Source organism: Ambystoma mexicanum, chromosome 4q (genome assembly GCF_040938575.1).
Source record: "Ambystoma mexicanum isolate Mex_15411 chromosome 4q, UKY_AmexF1_1, whole genome shotgun sequence".
NCBI lineage: Eukaryota > Metazoa > Chordata > Amphibia > Caudata > Ambystomatidae > Ambystoma > Ambystoma mexicanum.
In genome coordinates, this window is record NC_090928.1 from 1,236,056,700 (window position 1) to 1,236,073,315 (window position 16,616).

The 16,616-nt window shown below is 53.5% G+C and overlaps 1 protein-coding gene across 2 annotated transcripts in view; it reads right to left on the reverse strand.

The window, feature by feature from the left end:
* The window catches only part of LOC138468306 (zinc finger protein 318-like), a 616,069-nt gene that overhangs the window by 471,935 nt on the left and 127,518 nt on the right, over positions 1-16,616 (reverse strand). The gene's annotated exons all lie outside the window — the stretch shown is intronic.

Genomic DNA, 16,616 nt, shown 5'->3' on the forward strand with positions numbered 1-16,616 from the left:
ATATAGTCCGACATCTAGTGGTAAGCGCGGAGTATTACATCTTTCCATAGAAGATCGAAAGGGGACATCGACATAGCTGTGACTGTAACACTATCCCTAACGTGACATGTAGTGTACGGAACAAGTTACTTACCTGTAACTGTTGTTCTCCAGCATGGGTCTGGCATGGATTCACATGCTTGTGAATATTCCCCGTCGTGAGGCTGGGAATCCTCGGTAAAGAAAAAATCAGCATCAGTTTCGTTTCTGATCTGTCTTTCGTAGTAGTAACCAATCACTGAACTCTGCATCATACTGACCACAGCCAATGACTGCCCTCTACCTAAGCCCCGCCTCTGGCAGCCATCTTCAGATTTGGTAGCACGTGAAGTGGCAGTATGACCAAGTGAAGAGCCGCAGAGGGGTAGGCGGGAGGGTTCGCATATGAATCCATGCCAGACCCATGCTGGAGAACAACAGTTCCAGGTAAGTAACTTGTTCATTCTCCAGCATGGGGTCTGGCATGGATTCACATACTCATGAATAAAGAATACATAGCAGTACACACATGCACACCCACGGGAGGTGGCAAAGGCTCAACATTAAGCATTACATCAAACTCAACATTAAGCAATTCTTACCTCCTCACCAGGCTCACCTTAGGCGAACAGGTTGCGCAGCACTGCTTGGCCGACCCTGGACTCCTCCCTGGAATCCCGATCGACGCAGTAGAATTTCGTGAAGGTGTGCGTCGACCTCCACGTAGTAGCCCTGCAGATGTCCAGCAAGGGCACACCAGATAGGAACGCCGTGGTAGCTGCGATCGCTCTGGTGGAATGGACTCTCGGACGGCCAGGCAGCGGTCGGTTTGCCAACCAATGACAGTACATGATACAGCCGGAGAGCCATCTGGAAATGGAGGCCTTTGAGAGAGCCTTCCCCTGATTGACAGGTCCAAAGTTCACAAAAAGTTGTGACGTCTTCCGAAAACCCTTCGTGCGGTCCACGTAGAACTTCAGCGCTCTAGCCACATCCAGCGAGTGCAAAGTCTTTTCGGCCGGCGACGAAGGCGACGTGAAGAAAACAGGCAACACCGAGGGTTCGTTGAGGTGGAAGTCCGACGGCACCTTGGGCATGAAGGAGGGGTGCGTCCTCCTGAGGACCTCCTGAGCACCACCCTCGTGTCGTGAAAAGTCAAGTACGGTGGCTTGCAGGAAAGGGCCTGGATCTCTCCCACTCGTCGTGCGGAGGTGATGGCCATAAGGAACGCTGTTTTCCACGACAAGAACTTCAACAGAGCAGAGTGCAGAGGCTCGAACGGAGGTCCCATGAGCTTGGTCAGCACCACGTTGAGCTCCCACGCCGGGGCTGGAGCCTTCACCGGCGGGAACGATCTGAACAGCCCCTTCATGAATTCTTTCACCAGACGATGAGACCACAAAGAGGTCCGCCCCGTGGTTCTGGTGTATCGGGAGATCGCAGCAAGATGAATCTTGATGGACGCGTGAGCCAGTCCAGCCTTGGCCAGCGTCAGAAGGTGCGGCAGTACTTGGGGGGGGCCGTAATCCGTAGAGGGTTAATCTTCTGTGCGTGGCACCAGACAGAGAACCTCTTCCATTTGTGTCCATAGCATTTAAGAGTTGAGGACGCCCTGGCCTTTGCAAGAACCTCTCTGCAGTCGGCCGGTATGTCGTATCCTCCAAACTCTAACGCTGCAGGAGCCAGGCCGGCAAGTTCAGCGACTTCGGGTCGTGATGGAGGATGGCACCTCCTTCCCTGGAGAGAAGATCCGTGTCCACTGGCAGCTTGATTGACGGGGACGCTGACAAGTCCAGAAGGTCCGGGAACCATATCTGCCTCAGCCACGCAGGTGCGACGAGGATCATCCTGCACCGTGACCTCTTGAGCAGGTTGATGAGCCGGATCAGCAATGGCAATGGAGGGAACGCGTGTAGAAACAGGCCCTCCCGGGGGAACAAGAAAGCATCGCCCATGCTCCTCGGCTGGGGAAACCTGCTGGCGAACCTCCGGCACTTGGAGTTTGTCGCCGTCACGAACAGATCGATCTGGGGAGTGCCCCACCGTCGGAAGAGGCAGTCCACTAGATCCTGTCGTAGTTCCCACTCGTGGCATGAGCACAGCTCTCTGCTGAGCGAGTCGGCGATGGTGTTTTTTATTCCTGCCAGATGCAACGGCACCAGAAACATCCCTTGGGCGACGGCCCAATGCCACAGATCCTGCGCCTCCCTGGACAGGGCTGGGGATCTGGTACAGCCCTGCTTCCTGATGTAGAATATGGTGGTAGTGTTGTCGGTGAAGATCCTCACCACCTTGCCCTTGAGGGACGGAAGGAAGGACCTGAGGGCCCAAAACACTGCACGAAGCTCCAGGACGTTGATATGGAGGGACTTCTCCGTCGGGAGCCAAAGGCCTCTCGCGTGCAGATTTTCGGTGTGTGCTCCCCACCCTTCCAGGGAGGCATCCGTGGTCACTGTCTCCTGGTGGTCGGGGGTCTGGAAGTCCACACCCGCCGTCAGATGTGCGCGGGTGCCCCACCACCGGATCGCTCGTCGGAAACTTTTGTCGAGTGTGATCCTCTCCTCGAAGCTGCCCCTCCTCTGGATCCAACGCGCGTCCAGGAATTCCTGTAACGGGCGCATCCAAAGCCTGTACAGGCGGATGAGATAAATGCAAGAAGACATCATTCCGAGGAGGGATTTGATGGACCTCACCCTGGCCGCGTCCGCAACCAGCATCCGCTGCACCTTGCCCAAGATGGCCCGCGTCCTTTCCTCCGATGGAGAGGCCAGAACCGACACTGTCGAGCTTCGCTCCCAGAAACAGTGCGTCTTGCGAGGGCACCAGGTGGGACTTGGCGTAGTTTATGGAGAATCCCAGGTCCGTGAGTAGTTGGACGGTCCTTGCCGTGTGCTCCACGGCGAGCTCCTTCGTCTTTGCACGGATGAGCCAGTAGTCCAGGTAGGGGTAGACGTGGATCCCCTCTCGGCGCAGCTGCGCCACCACCGGTGCGAGGCACTTGGTGAACCACCCTGGGTGCCGACCTCAAACCGAAGGGAAAGGCTTTGAACTGGTAGTGACGCCCTTGGACCACGAACCTGAGAAACTTTCGGTGTCCCTTTAGGATGGGGATATGGAAGTAGGCATCCTCCAAATCCAACGACGACTGGAAATCGCCCTCCTCCAGCTGACCCAGGACGTGTTGGAGGGTGACAATCCGGAACTTCTGTGCCTTGATGAATTTGTTCAGTCGTCGTAGGTCCAGGATGGGACGCCAGCCTCCTGTCTTCTTCTTCACGAGGAAGTATCTTGAGTAAACTCCGGAGCCCCAAAGCCTCTTTGGGACAAGCTTGATGGCGCCCTTCTTGAGCATCGCCTTTACCTCCAAGAGAAGTTGAGGGACGTGATGTTCCTTCCTGGCCACAGGGGGAACGCGCGGGCACTTCTTTAGAAACTCGAGCGCGTGACCCTGAGCTAGGGTGTCCAGCACCCAACGGTCAGTGGAGATGGACTCCCACACGCTGACGAAGCTCGCCAGCCGGCCTCCCACCGGGGTGCTTCGGTGGGGGCCCGACCCCGCGGCCGGTTCAGTCCTGCTTCGACGAGGCTTTGCCGCCTTGTCCTCCCTGGCGACGACGGCGGGGTCCGCCTGACCTGCCTCGTCCCCTATTAGCTTCCTGTGACGATGAACGGCCGCTTGACGGTAGGTGGAAAATCCGCCGCTGGAACCTTTGGAGGCACCCTGTTTGCCTCTGCCGCTCCGAAAGGGCGGCCGCCGTTGCTGGAGAACCCCCAGAGCCCGGGCCGTCTCCGTGTCCGCCTTGATGGCATGAAGGGAATCGTCCACTGTTTTACCAAACAGGTTGTTTCCGTCGAACGGCATGTCCAAGACTCTGGTCTGCACGTCCTGACGGAAGTCCGTAGCCTTGAGCCATCCACGCCGCCTAAGGCACACACCGTTGCCCAACTGGCGGAATCCAGTGTCCGCGATGTCCGTCGCAATCGTAATGGCATGGTCCGACGCCACCTCTCCTTCCTGCAAGATCTCTAGGGCTTCCGCCCTCTTGTCGTCCGGTAGGAAGTCCAACAGGGGGGCCAGATTGTACCACAACTCCCTGTCGTAGCGGGCTACGATAGCCAAGGAGTTGGCTGCCTTAATCGTCGTCGCTGCCGACGAGATGACTCTGCGTCCCATCATGTCCAATTTCTTACCCTCGCCGTAGGGGCCGTTCCCCCCCCCCCCCCCCCCCGCTTTCTTCCTGGCCGCCGCAGAGACGACCGAGTCCGGGGTCGGCTGTGCCCGAAGGCACAACGGGGCCGCATCCGGGACCCGGTACTTCTTCTCGTATCGATCCCTTCTAGCCGGTGTTGTGGATGGGTTCTTGAGGAGGGCGAGGCCCTCATCCCAAATATCATCCAGTAGAGGTATAGCGAGGACCGTCTTCCTCTTGGACTCGCAACGTTGATAAAGGAAACCTTCCTTCTTCTCTTCCGGGCAGAGCTGGAAAAGCTCGGATGCCCTGGCGATCATGGAGTGAAACGATCCAATCTCATCGGGTGTGGAAGCCCGGGTGGGAGGTGACGACGGGAGATCCTCGTCATAAACCTCGTCGTCCGTACCCGTCGCGGCCGTGTCAGTCCCCGTATCATCCCCACGTGTCGTGGACGGGGAGGAGGGCTGAACAGGGCGCGATGGCTGAAAAGGAGGTGGAGGATGAATCCTTCTCTTCGGGGGAGGGCTCCCAGAAGGGCCTGGTTCCGGGTCCCCCGTCGGGAGCGGTTCCTCCGTCGGTGGTAACGGCAGTCTCGTCCTTATCTCCGAGCATAAGGACTGTATAGCCAACAAAATGGCCGCCGAGTTGTCTTGCGGCACTGGTTGAGGGGAGTCCGACGGGCGGTCAGGAGCCCCGTCGTCACCCTCGACGTTCTCATCGTCACCTACGTCGGGGTCCCTCCCGACGGGCTGGTCTTCTTCCACGCCAACGCCGTGGCTTAAGACTTCGATCAGCTCCTCCTCAGAGGTTGAGGCCGAATCCACGACGACCTCCTGCCCCCCCTTTTTCTTCTCCGTCGGAGGCTTCACGGGGGTCCTGTCGATGGGCAAGAAAGAGGACTCCCTCCGCGGTGGCAGGGAGACTCTGGGCCCCGAGGACGCCACCAATGGTGTAGCCTCCACAGGCTGAGCCAGGGCCGCCGCGACTGTCTCGATAGAGGCCTTGGCCGGGTGGATTAAGGCTTTCACCACCTTAGGTGCGCTCACCGCCTTCTCCTTGGGGGGAGGGTCACCGCCTCGCTCCCCCTCCGATGGGGCCTTCGAGCTCGACCGGGGCCTCTCCAGGAGCTTCGCCGGGTGCTCGGCCTTCCTCTTACCCGAGCCAGAGCGTTGGCTCGTGGTTGGTGGCACTGGGGAGGATGCGCCCTGCCTGGTGCCCGTAGAGCCCGACCGTTCGGCGCTCCCGGTGCCAGCGGACTCGCAGTGCTTGGCCTTCTGTTGGACCCCCGTCGCCGGGCGCCCTCAAAGGTCTTAGAAGACCGCTCGGATGTCTTCTTCTTCTCACCTGACGGGCTCTTTCCTTCCAGCCAGTTGGCGAGACGTTGATGGCGGTCCTTCATGGTCCGCTCCGACATATTGCCGCAAAATGCACAGTCCTTCTCCACGTGCGTCTTGTCCTCATGTAGGCAGTAAAGGCAAAGGGAGTGTTCGTCCTCCTTAAAGACATTCTGAAGCTAGCATCCAGGGCAGACCCTGAACAGCTTTCCGGGCGTCGGGCTTCCCTTCTACTGGGCCATGTCCCAGATGGGCCTGAGAAACTTCTGGAATCCTCCAAAAACGTGGCTCGACGAAATCTTCACCCTTGAGGCGCGTAGACTAATCCGACACGGGTCCCCGTTAATCGGATGAAGAGACGGTGGAGCTTGAGGCTCTTTGACCGAAAAAAGAGAATTTTTTTTGAGAAAAAAACGCTCAAGAGCAATAGCACGAGGATCCCAACACTTGAACGTGCGGTAAAAATCTGAAGATGGCTGCCAGAGGCGGGGCTTAGGTAGGGCAGTCATTGGCTGTGGTCAGTATGACGCAGAGTTCAGTGATTGGTTACTACTACGAAAGACAGATCAGAAACAAAACTGATACTGATTTTTTCTTTACCGAGGATTCCCAGCCTGACGACGGGAAATATTCATGAGCATGTGAATCCATGCCAGACCCATGCTGGAGAACCAAAATCCCACACGCCTTCGAGGTCCCTCCAATTTTTTCTGCCGTGAGGGAGCCTTATAGTCAGCGTGAGTCGAGTACAGAAATAGAAGGTGTAAGATGTCTATGTTCCTTCTACTCCATGAGGGGAGAAAGGGGGGGCGCATGTGAATCTAAGCAGATACAATCATCAGAAATGCTATTACGGTGAGTAATGCAGGTCTTCTGTTGTTTATTAATCTGCTTAGAATCACATGCTGTGCATAGAATAGCGAGCAGTACCCAGAAATGGTAGTGGGATGTGAGAAGGAACAGTAGCAAAGATGTCTTGGCACCGCTTGTCCCACCTGAGCACCTGAGAATCAGACCTAGAGTGTGTATCTAGGCAGTAGTGTTGTGTAAAGGTGTGTACAGAACTCCAGTTTGCTGCTTTGCCAATGGACTCAAGAGGAACATTTGCAATGAATGCTATGGATGCCCCTACTAGAGTGTGCTCTAGGTGTGAAGGGCAGATCTCTCTTGGCAAGAGTGCAGCACAGTGTGATGCAGTTAAGGATACTTTTTGAAATAGCCGATTTAGAGACATTGACCCCTTCTCTGCCAGCCGCCACTGAAAAGAAAAACTGGTTTGTCTTTCTTAGTGGTTTTGTCTTTTCTAGATAACAGATCACCGCTCTCCTCACATCTAGTGTGTGGAGGCTTCTTTTTGCCACGTTAGTGGGGTTCTGGAAAAAGGTGGGTAGTACTATGGACTGGTTCACATGGAACTTTGAAATATTGGCGCAAATCGCCATACCACCTTATCTTTGTGAATCGGGACGAATGGGTCATGAACTGAAAGGGCTTGCAGTTTACCAACTCTCTTTATTGATGAGATCTCCGCTAAGAAGGCGGTCTTGTAGGTGAGTGCTTTAAGGATAGCCTTGTGCATTGGTTCAAAAGGAGGTCCCATTAGTCTGATAAGTACAATGTTCCGGTCCCACCCGGGAGCTGGGTTGGAAATAGGGGTATGAAGTCTCTTTACCCCTTTCATAAATGCTTTAATTACTGGAATTTTCCACCACAAAACCTTCTGGGACATGGTGTATGCTGAAATCTAACAGGCGAGTTAGGTACAGAACAATATGTGTTGGTGTGCATTCAATAGGATTTATGCTTTTGCCATTACACCAGATGGCAAAGCATTTCCATTTGTTGGAGTAGCCATGTCTGGTGTTAGGTTTTACGTGCTTCCCTGATTATTTCCATACATCTTTGAGGGAGTTGGAGGTGCCCAAACTCTATGACCTCAAGAGCCAGGCTGCCAAGTTGAGAGTTTGAGGGCATGGGAGAACCAAGGTTGGCGGTGCCACATCGGGGCCACCAGAATCATCCGGACTGGCTCTTGGTGCATCTTGTGCACTATCCTGTTGAGCAGGGGAATCAGGGGGTGAAAGCGTAGACAATTTTCCCTGACCATGCTAGCCATAGACCGTTCCCCCTTGGAGCGGTTTTGGGGGGTACCTGAAGGTGTAATGTGGGTATTGTGCGTTCTCCAAAGTTGCGAGCAAGTCGATCTCCGAGAAGCCCCACCCTGCGAAAACGTTGAGAACAATGATCTTGTGCAATTGCCACTCGTACTCTATGGGTAGTGGTAAATCTCTGGTGGGTACGTCCGCCAGAAGATGGAGTTCCCCTGGAACGTATTGTGACAAGAGGAAAGTCTTGTGTTTGAGAGCCCATTTCCATATGTTCGGTGATGGTTTGGACAGCACTCGAGAGTGAGTGCCCCCTTGTTTGTTCAAGTAATACATGGCTGTAGTACTGTCCGTGAGGACTAGAACTGTCTTACCCTGGATTTGTGTTTGGAATGCTTTCAGGGCCTCAAACACTGCTAGCAGTTCCAATAAATGTATGCGGTTGGATGCAATCGCTGGGGCACACACGCGGTGCTCCGTTTGATAAAGGTGGTGAGCCCCCCACCATCCCCCCACCCTGTCAGAGATGGGCCTGTGGTGAGAGTGACTTCAACTTCAGCACTGGTGAAGGTCTTCCCCTGCAGAACTTTTCCCTTGACCACCACTTCAGAGAACTGAACAAGGGCTGCCGAGACAACCACTAGATCGTCCCATTGCCCATTGGCTTGACACCCCTGGCTCAAGGGAGCCACTCTTGCATGGGGGCGCATGCGCAGACATGCGTGTGGAACTAGGTAGATGCAGGAGGCCATCATCCCCAACAGTTGCATAGCTTTGCGTAAGGTCACCTTGTGACTGGCTACATTGTGAGGGATTTGGAACAGCATGTTTTGAACCCTCTTGTTGGAGGACTAGGCCATCTTCGGTCCAAATTAGAGCCCCCAGAAACTGTTCGACTTGGCTGGGGGGTCTAGGCTGGACTTTTTCTTGTTGATCGAGAACCATAGCTGAAGAGGAGATCTACCGTCATTTGGGTAGATGTTTAGCATGTTCCGTACGAATCCCCTGTTATTAGCTAGTCACTGAGGTAAGGATAGAGGATGGACTTCTGCGCAGGTGAGCAGCTACTACCACCAGTACCTTTGTAAATACCTGTGGAGCTGAGACAATGCCGAAGGGAAGAACCTTGAACTGATAGTGTGTGTCCTCTATTATGAACCTTAAGTACTCTGTGCGCTGGTGACATTGGAATATGAAAGTATGCATCTTTAATAACCAATGTGGCCATGTAATCTCCCTGCACCAGCAGTGGGATTACTTCCTGCAATGTTGTCATTCGTGATTTTTGCAATTTTACATTTGTTCGCAGGGCGCAGGTCTAACAAAGGGCGCATGGTGAGATCCTTTTTGGGTACAAGGAAGTAAAATGAATAAATACCATTGTTTACCTGGTGAATGGGGACTTCTACAGCGCCCTTTTCCAGAAGGATCTGCATCTCTTAAAGCAGGATTTGCAGGTGTGCTGGTGATAGGCGTCTGCTCTTTAGTGGGTGTGGAACTAGATGCAATAACCGTGGGTGACTGTCTTGAGCACCCACTGGTCTGATGTGACCCGCTCCCATGCGTGAATACATGATGACAACCGTCCCACGACCAGGGAGGCAAGGGAGGGAACCCGGACTGGAGAGTCACTTTGATGTGGAGCCTAGGGAGCATCTCGGAGTAGAGCTTCTGCCTCTACCCCTTGCCTCTGCGCTGCCCTCTTTGCTGATACGGGCTGTTGCCAGATGAACCTTGTCCAGAGGACCATGGGGTACCTCCAGCACCATAATGCCCATGGTGTGATTGGGAGAAGGACTGACCTCGAAAGGAACAAGAGTTTTAACATCCCCACTGTTGGAAAGGCTGGGCTGTAATCTGGTTGAGCAATTTCAGCGTCTCATGTTCTTTTTGAGCCGCCTCCAAGGTGTCATCGAATGCCTAACCAAATAGGTTGGACGCCTCTGCGGGTTTATCATAGAGGCTCGAGTCTCTGGTTTGAAGCCTGAGTTTTTCCAGCCAGGCATGCCTCTTGAGTAGAGTCCCTTGTGCTAGAGTTCGCCCGCAGTTTCAGTAGTGTCAAGAGTGTTTAAAGATATTATGGGTCACCTGCCTGCCCTTGGTGACGAACGCCAGCAGGCGTGATCGCATGGGTCAGGGACCTCTTGAAGGCCTTCTTGGAGAAGGCCCCACTGTACGTCGCTATAACTAGCGAGAAGGTTCGTATTATTCGCAATCCTGGTTGAATAGGCCACAGATGTGGTAATAAGTTTCTCCAGGGTATAGAGTTTTTTTGCAATCTTTATCCAGGAGAGCCTCCGCAGTGGACAGTGGCCCCACTGCCCTCTTTTTGGTGGTTGTAACGACCAGCGAGTCCGGTGTAGCATGACCTCGAATATACATGAGGTCAGATGGAGAGGGGTGAAACAACTTTTCAACCCGAGGGTTGACTGCCCTTGTACAGGAAGTAGACAAAGAAGGAGCTATGCGTTTCTTTATTGAGTTAAGAAGTGGAACAGCCTGACTAGTGGGAGGTTTTTCTTTGAGAATGTCCTCAACGAAGTCAGAGACCTGGGCAGCCTCCTGTGTAGCGATCTGAAAATGATCTGCGGCTCTCTTTGGGATGGCATTGAAAAGCATCTGGTCATTTATTGGTGACGATTGCCTTTGTTGAGGTGAAGAAGGCGGGTCTAGACAAATAAAGTGTGGGGTATGAGTGGGTGAGAGCCAAGGCCCCTGATATGCTGGCTGATCTTGATCCCAGTCTGGGTCCTGGTCAGCTGTGATCAAAAAGATTATCCTTGTATGTCTCTTCTTGTTCTGAATAATCAAAAGTCTTCTCTTGATGGATTTGTGAAGGAATAGGAAGCTTTTGTGGCTTTGGTGGAATGGGACAGGAATCCTCCTACCTAGGCCTCTTAGGAATAATGTATTTATCAGAGAAGTCAATGAATTGGGCCATCTTATCCATAGAATTCTCAAATCTCTGCCTAATCCACAGGGATGAAGCGGAGGGGTCTGGAGGAGGAAAAGGCTGTTCAGAAGGGGGATATGTACCTGATAAAGCCCTAGAGAGAGGCGGGGGGACTTCAGAGTATTCCTCTCGACAAGAGGGGGGGCCCCTGGGTTGTGCCGCTATATAGCGTATTTTCGGCGGCTGAATGCTGAGTTTCGACACGCCTATAGGCGTCAACGCGGACTCCGCCGAAGCCTTAGGTGCTAATGTGCCCTTGGACGTGTCAGTAGCCATGTGCTTTTTTTGTAGAAACGCCCTTGTGAGAGGGAAGCCCAGTCGCATGCCGAGAAGAGGGTTGCGGGAAGGGCACCGGGCCATGAGGTCCGGCAGGCACCGAAGTTTTCAGCGGGCCTGTTGGTGTTTGGCACTTCTTCGACGTGTCTGTCGAGGAGGCCTTAGGGGTTGTGTGTTTTGTCTTGGGTGGTGCGTGTGTGCCCTTGTCGCCGGGGTGTGCACTCCCCATAACAGTGCCGGTGGCCTGTCTGTCAGGGCTGGAGACGGGCATCTGGGAACCGGAGCGTTCCGCTAAAAGGTCTATGGCTTCCAGGTCGAAGCCATGGCTGCCGCCGGAGTTCTCTTCATCTGAAGAGATGCCCCAAAAGGCGGGGTGGGGGGACTTTCATCCTGCATTAGGTAGGGTGGCCACCGCTTTGTCCGCCTATCCTTAAACGTCTTGGGACGAAAGAGTTTGCAGGATTAAAAGAACGCTTGTTGTGGTCACGAGGTAAATACCTATTGCAACAGCGATGGGTGTCTTTTCGGGGGAACTTTTCGTTACACGACGGACACAATTTAAAGTGCGTCCCCTCCATAGCAGAGGTAGACGGCAGTCAGACCAAAAAGGGAAAGAAGGGAAAAGGAAATGCATTCTCGAAAAAGAATCAAACGATGGCCCCACTCTCCCTACTGTAAGGGGCCTGGCCAGAGGGCCTAGACCATGGGGTCAACAGACTGTAGATCAATGCACCAGTCGCCAGACAGCAGAGGATGCCTTTGGCATAGGAGTAGACAAAGTAGTTGTCGAAAAGAAGCAGCAAAGACCAAATGACCATTGGTTGTGGAACAAAGAAGTAATGAGCAATATCAACTCTTACGAGCTACGCATAAGGCGACCAACTAGTTGGGCGGAAAAAACAATCAGAGGGACCTCGACGCGCAAGCGATTTTGGGTACACTACACGTCACGTTAGGGATAGTGTTACACCTGCCGCCTTCTGGGGGAACTTGGCCTCGGTCTCACGGAGACATGGTTCACGGCCAGCTCTGTCACAAGCTTTGACACTCTCCTCCCTGATGGCTACAAGATCCTCTCCGCGCCCAGTTCCAGTCGATCTGGTGGGGGTATAGCCCTCATCTTCCCCGAGTGGATTCCTGACTCTGTTGCAGGCCTAACGCCTCTTTTGAATGCCTCGTCTGCAGGCCTTCTCTCTCTCTCTCTCTCTCCTAGCCATTCCCTTACTGTAGCTACTATCTACCGGCCACCTATTCAGATCACTTCCTTCTTCTCTTCCTCTCCTCTACCTCTCAATGCCTCCTTCTTGGAGACTTCTACATCCACCTGGATGCTTCCTGTCCTTCCTCTGGACTCTTTTGCGACCTTTGCGACTTTCTCTCATTCACTATTCTCCCCTCTGCAGGGCATACCCTGGATGTTCTGATCTCCTCAGACCTTCCCCTTTCTATCCCTCTCACCACTCCTCTCTCTCCTGGAGTGATCACTTCCTGCTTTCCACCCAGCTCACCCTCTCTACACCTCAGGCCAAGCCAACTCCATCACTTCCATTCATCTTCTCCGTCATGCAACCCATGAAGCGGGTGTCAGTTAAGGCTTTCGCCGCCACTGTCTCACCCCCTCTCCCCGCTCCACTCTGCTAAATCTGAAACTCTCGATGTTCTTGCCCCAGTCATGAGGATCCACCTGAAGCCCAGCCAAGTGCAACTCCTGGTACGACTCAGACCGCGTCACACTTAAGTGCAAGTGCAGGGTGGCTGAGAGGAAATGGCGTGCTTCATGTACATCCTCTGACAAACTGGCCTGCTGCCTGCTCCAAAGGCAATACCGGCTCTCTGTCCTCACCAAGAAGAGAGCTCACATACAAGTCTGCGTCTCTGCGGCATCCAACAACTCGGCCGAACTAAATCTGCAAGGAACTGGCCAATCCTGCTGCAGTCTCTACCTCGCCTGTCCCCTCCCAGGCCCTCTGCACGGCACTGGCCTCGAATTTCATCGCTAAAAATCAGGACACCCTGTCCTCACTTTCCTCCTCTCCCCTTCCTGCCTGCTCTTCCTCTGACTCTTCCTCCCACCCTTCCTCAGCCACCTCTCCTCCCTCCTTCTCTGCCTTTCCCCTGTTCTCCCCAGGCGAGGTTTCTAGACAAGTCTGATCTATGAACGTCTTGTCAAAATAGGTTCATCCCAGTTCCTCCAAAACCATCAAGGACCAGATTGACTCCCTGGCTCCTGCCCTGGCCAACTTCTGCAACCACTCCTTCGCCACTGGAGTCTTGCCGTCCACCCTTGAAGCACTCCCTTGTTCACCGTCTTCTTAAGAAACCCTCTGCCGACCATTCCTGCCCGGCTAACTATCGCACAATCTCCATCACACCTTTCCTGGGCAAACTCTTGGAAAAGCTGTCCATCTCCCAGCTCAATCTTCACACTGAATCTGTTGGTTGTCTCCATGATAATCAGCCTGGCTTCAGAGCTGCCAGAAGCACGTAAACTGCTCTCCTGAACATCCGTGAAGACCTGCTCTCCAACCAAGATTCCAACAGCCCCTGTGTCATCATCTTACTTGATCTCTATTCTGCCTTTGACACAGTCAACCATGCCATCCTGCTCAACCATATCCGTGATAACCTGGGGATCATCGGTCAGGCCCTAGCATGGCTGACTTCTTTCCTCTCTTATCGACCCTCCCAGGTTCAACTTGGGTCCTTCCTCTGGCTCTATCTCCATCTCTACCTGTGGTGTTCCTCCTATGGGTCTAACCTCTCTCCCTGGCTGTTCAACCAATACCTGGCACTTCTTGCCCACTGCATTGCCGCGCTCTGCCCCAACTTCCAGTGCTATGCGGATGACACTCAGCTCATTTTCAGGCTACCCTCAGCATCTTCTCCCACTCTCATCTCTGTCCGCCATCCAGGAGTGGTGTGCCGCCAATGATCTCTGCCTTAATGCCAGTAAAACAGAGATTCTCCTCATCGGCACACCCGCTCCCTCCTTTCCTGTCACTCTCTGGCCGGCCTCTCTTGGCCCTCTTCCTGCTCCCACCTGCTCCCACCTTTGAGGCAAAAAACCTCAGGGTCATCTTCGACTCCACACTCTCCTTCTCTCCTCACATCTCTGATGTCTCTAAGAAGTCACATTACCAACTGCACCTCCTCAGAGGTATTCTTCCTTTCCTCTCCTTCCCCCAGAAGCTCACTGTCTCCAGAGCTCTGGTTCTTTCTAGGCTGGACTATTGCAACAGCCTCTTTCTAAATCTGCCTGCTTCTACTCGCCGCCCTCTGCAACTCATCCAAAACAAGACTGCGAGACTTGCCCTTGGCCTCAAGCCCAGGGATCGTATCTCTCCAGGACTGAAATCTCTGCACTGGCTCCCAGTGGCTGCGAGGATTAGGTACAAAACCCTCTGCATTGTCCACAAGGCCTTCTGGGGTTTGGGGCCTCAATACCTTCAACTCTCTCTTCCTAAATATCTCCCTTCTCGAGCTCTTTGCTCCTCCGCACCCAACTCCCTCAGGGTCAGTCGCTTCTCTAAGCAACGAGTTGGTGGGAGATCGCTTTCCTCAGCTGGGGCCTCCCTCGGGAACAGCCTCCCTGCCTCCCTGAAACTTGAGGAGAATCATCCCTGGTTCCGGAAGCACCTCAAAACCTTTCTCTTTGCTTCTGCTTTTTCTCCTCCTCTCCCCTGCTGACCTCCTGGCTGACACTGAACTGGTTACCAGCTCACCCTCTGAACTCAGTGCCCAGGTCCCCTTCCCAGCCAGTCGCACACCTGCACTGCCTTCCTGGCAACCGCCGTACTTGCGGACTGTTTTCTGTATCCCTAAAGCCCCACTACCAGCACTCGACACCTGATGCCTGCACTTACCCCCGCACTTGCCACCTGCTGGCCTTACTGTTCCTTATTGCTATTTATTCTTTTTTCCAATGTACTGCACTGCCCTCTCCCCCCTTCCCATGCACTTGCACGATCTGAATGACACCTGGCCTAGTAGGATCGTTGTCTGTCTTCCCTCTGTTCCCCCTCCCTTGCCTTGTCGCGCCTTGAAACACTTGTGTATAGGCGCGTTATAAATAGCATATCATATCATGCCCATGTCAACGTCCCCTTTCGATTTTTGAAAGAAAGATGCAATACTCTGCGATTACCACTAGATGTCGGACTATATGCACAGCATGTGATTCTGCACAGATTAACAAGAATCAGAAATTGTGTTCCCGCGAGACGTCCTCCCCTCTCCCCAGAGGGGCAATCCCCACCCCATAAGAACCTCCCACTGAGTACCACCCTCAGGGGAACTTATCGGGTAGCAGCCTCACTTCCCTGGCCATATGGGAAGGGGATTCCCCTCCGGGAGAAGTGACAACATCCCTGGAGTCGTCACAGTCTATACGAGGGGGGGGGTTGCGTGTGGATGGGTGGGGGTGTGTGTAGGGATGGGTGGGGGTGTGTGTAGGGATGGGTGGGGGTGTGTGTAGGGATGGGTGGGGGTGTGTGTAGGGATGGGTGGGGGTGTGTGTAGGGATGGGTGGGGGTGTGTGTAGGGATGGGTGGGGGTGTGTGTAGGGATGGGTGGGGGTGTGTGTAGGGATGGGTGGGGGTGTGTAGGGATGGGTGGGTGTGTGTAGGGATGGGTGGGTGTGTGGGTGTGTGTAGGGATGGGGGTGTGTGTAGGGATGGGGGTGTGTGTAGGGATGGGGGTGTGTGTAGGGATGGGGGTGTGTGTAGGGATGGGGGTGTGTGTAGGGATGGGGGTGTGTGTAGGGATGGGGGTGTGTGTAGGGATGGGGGTGTGTGTAGGGATGGGTGGGGGTGTGTGTAGGGATGGGGGTGTGTGTAGGGATGGGGGTGTGTGTGTGTAGGGATGGGGGTGTGTGTGTGTAGGGATGGGGGGTGTGTGTGTGTAGGGATGGGGGGTGTGTGTGTGTAGGGATGGGGGTGTGTGTGTAGGGATGGGGGGTGTGTGTGTGTAGGGATGGGGGGTGTGTATGTGTAGGGATGGGGTGTGTGTGTGTGTGTGTGTAGGGATGGGTGTGTGTGTGTGTGTGTGTGTGTGTGTGTGTGTAGAGGGGGGTGTGTGTAGCGGTGGTGTGCGTGTAGCGATGGTGTGCGTGTGCTTTCAGGTGGGTCCATGCCCCATGAGCTATGGAAATTGGCCCCCTACCCCTTAATGGAGGAGACTGCATTAAAGAAGTTCTCTCATGTAATTGTTAAAAGAAATATTGGACACAAAAATAAATAAAAAACCAACGCTATATTCAAAGCTTTAAAATAAAGTTTCAATGTAAAGTGAGCAGCAAATCTGCTTTAAAGTCCTGCTTTTTCATGCCTTGCAGGCCTCCATTTTGTATCCAGAGACAGTATGCGGTTTCTTTAATGTAATGCCCTCAAATGACAGCAATCAAGCACGAGTCCCCTCAAATGAGCTCACGCGTGTTTCTATTCGAGCAGAGAATTCAAGCACATGCATTTTCGCAGGACAGCCTGTCTGACGAAGGCCTTCGTAATACAAACAAGCACTTTTCAGCAGAAAAAAAAGTCATTCTTTAAACCCAAGGCAAAAAATTGTTAAAAGCAGCGAGTTGACGCCATCGTCTCCTGACATTAGATTAATAAACCTCACAGATTAACAAAACATGTTTCCATTCAAAAAATATGTTTTAAACATTGTTCCCTTGTCTATTCTTCTCGCGCATAATGTTTTCACTGTCATCTTAATGTTTGTATGGTAACAGAAACAA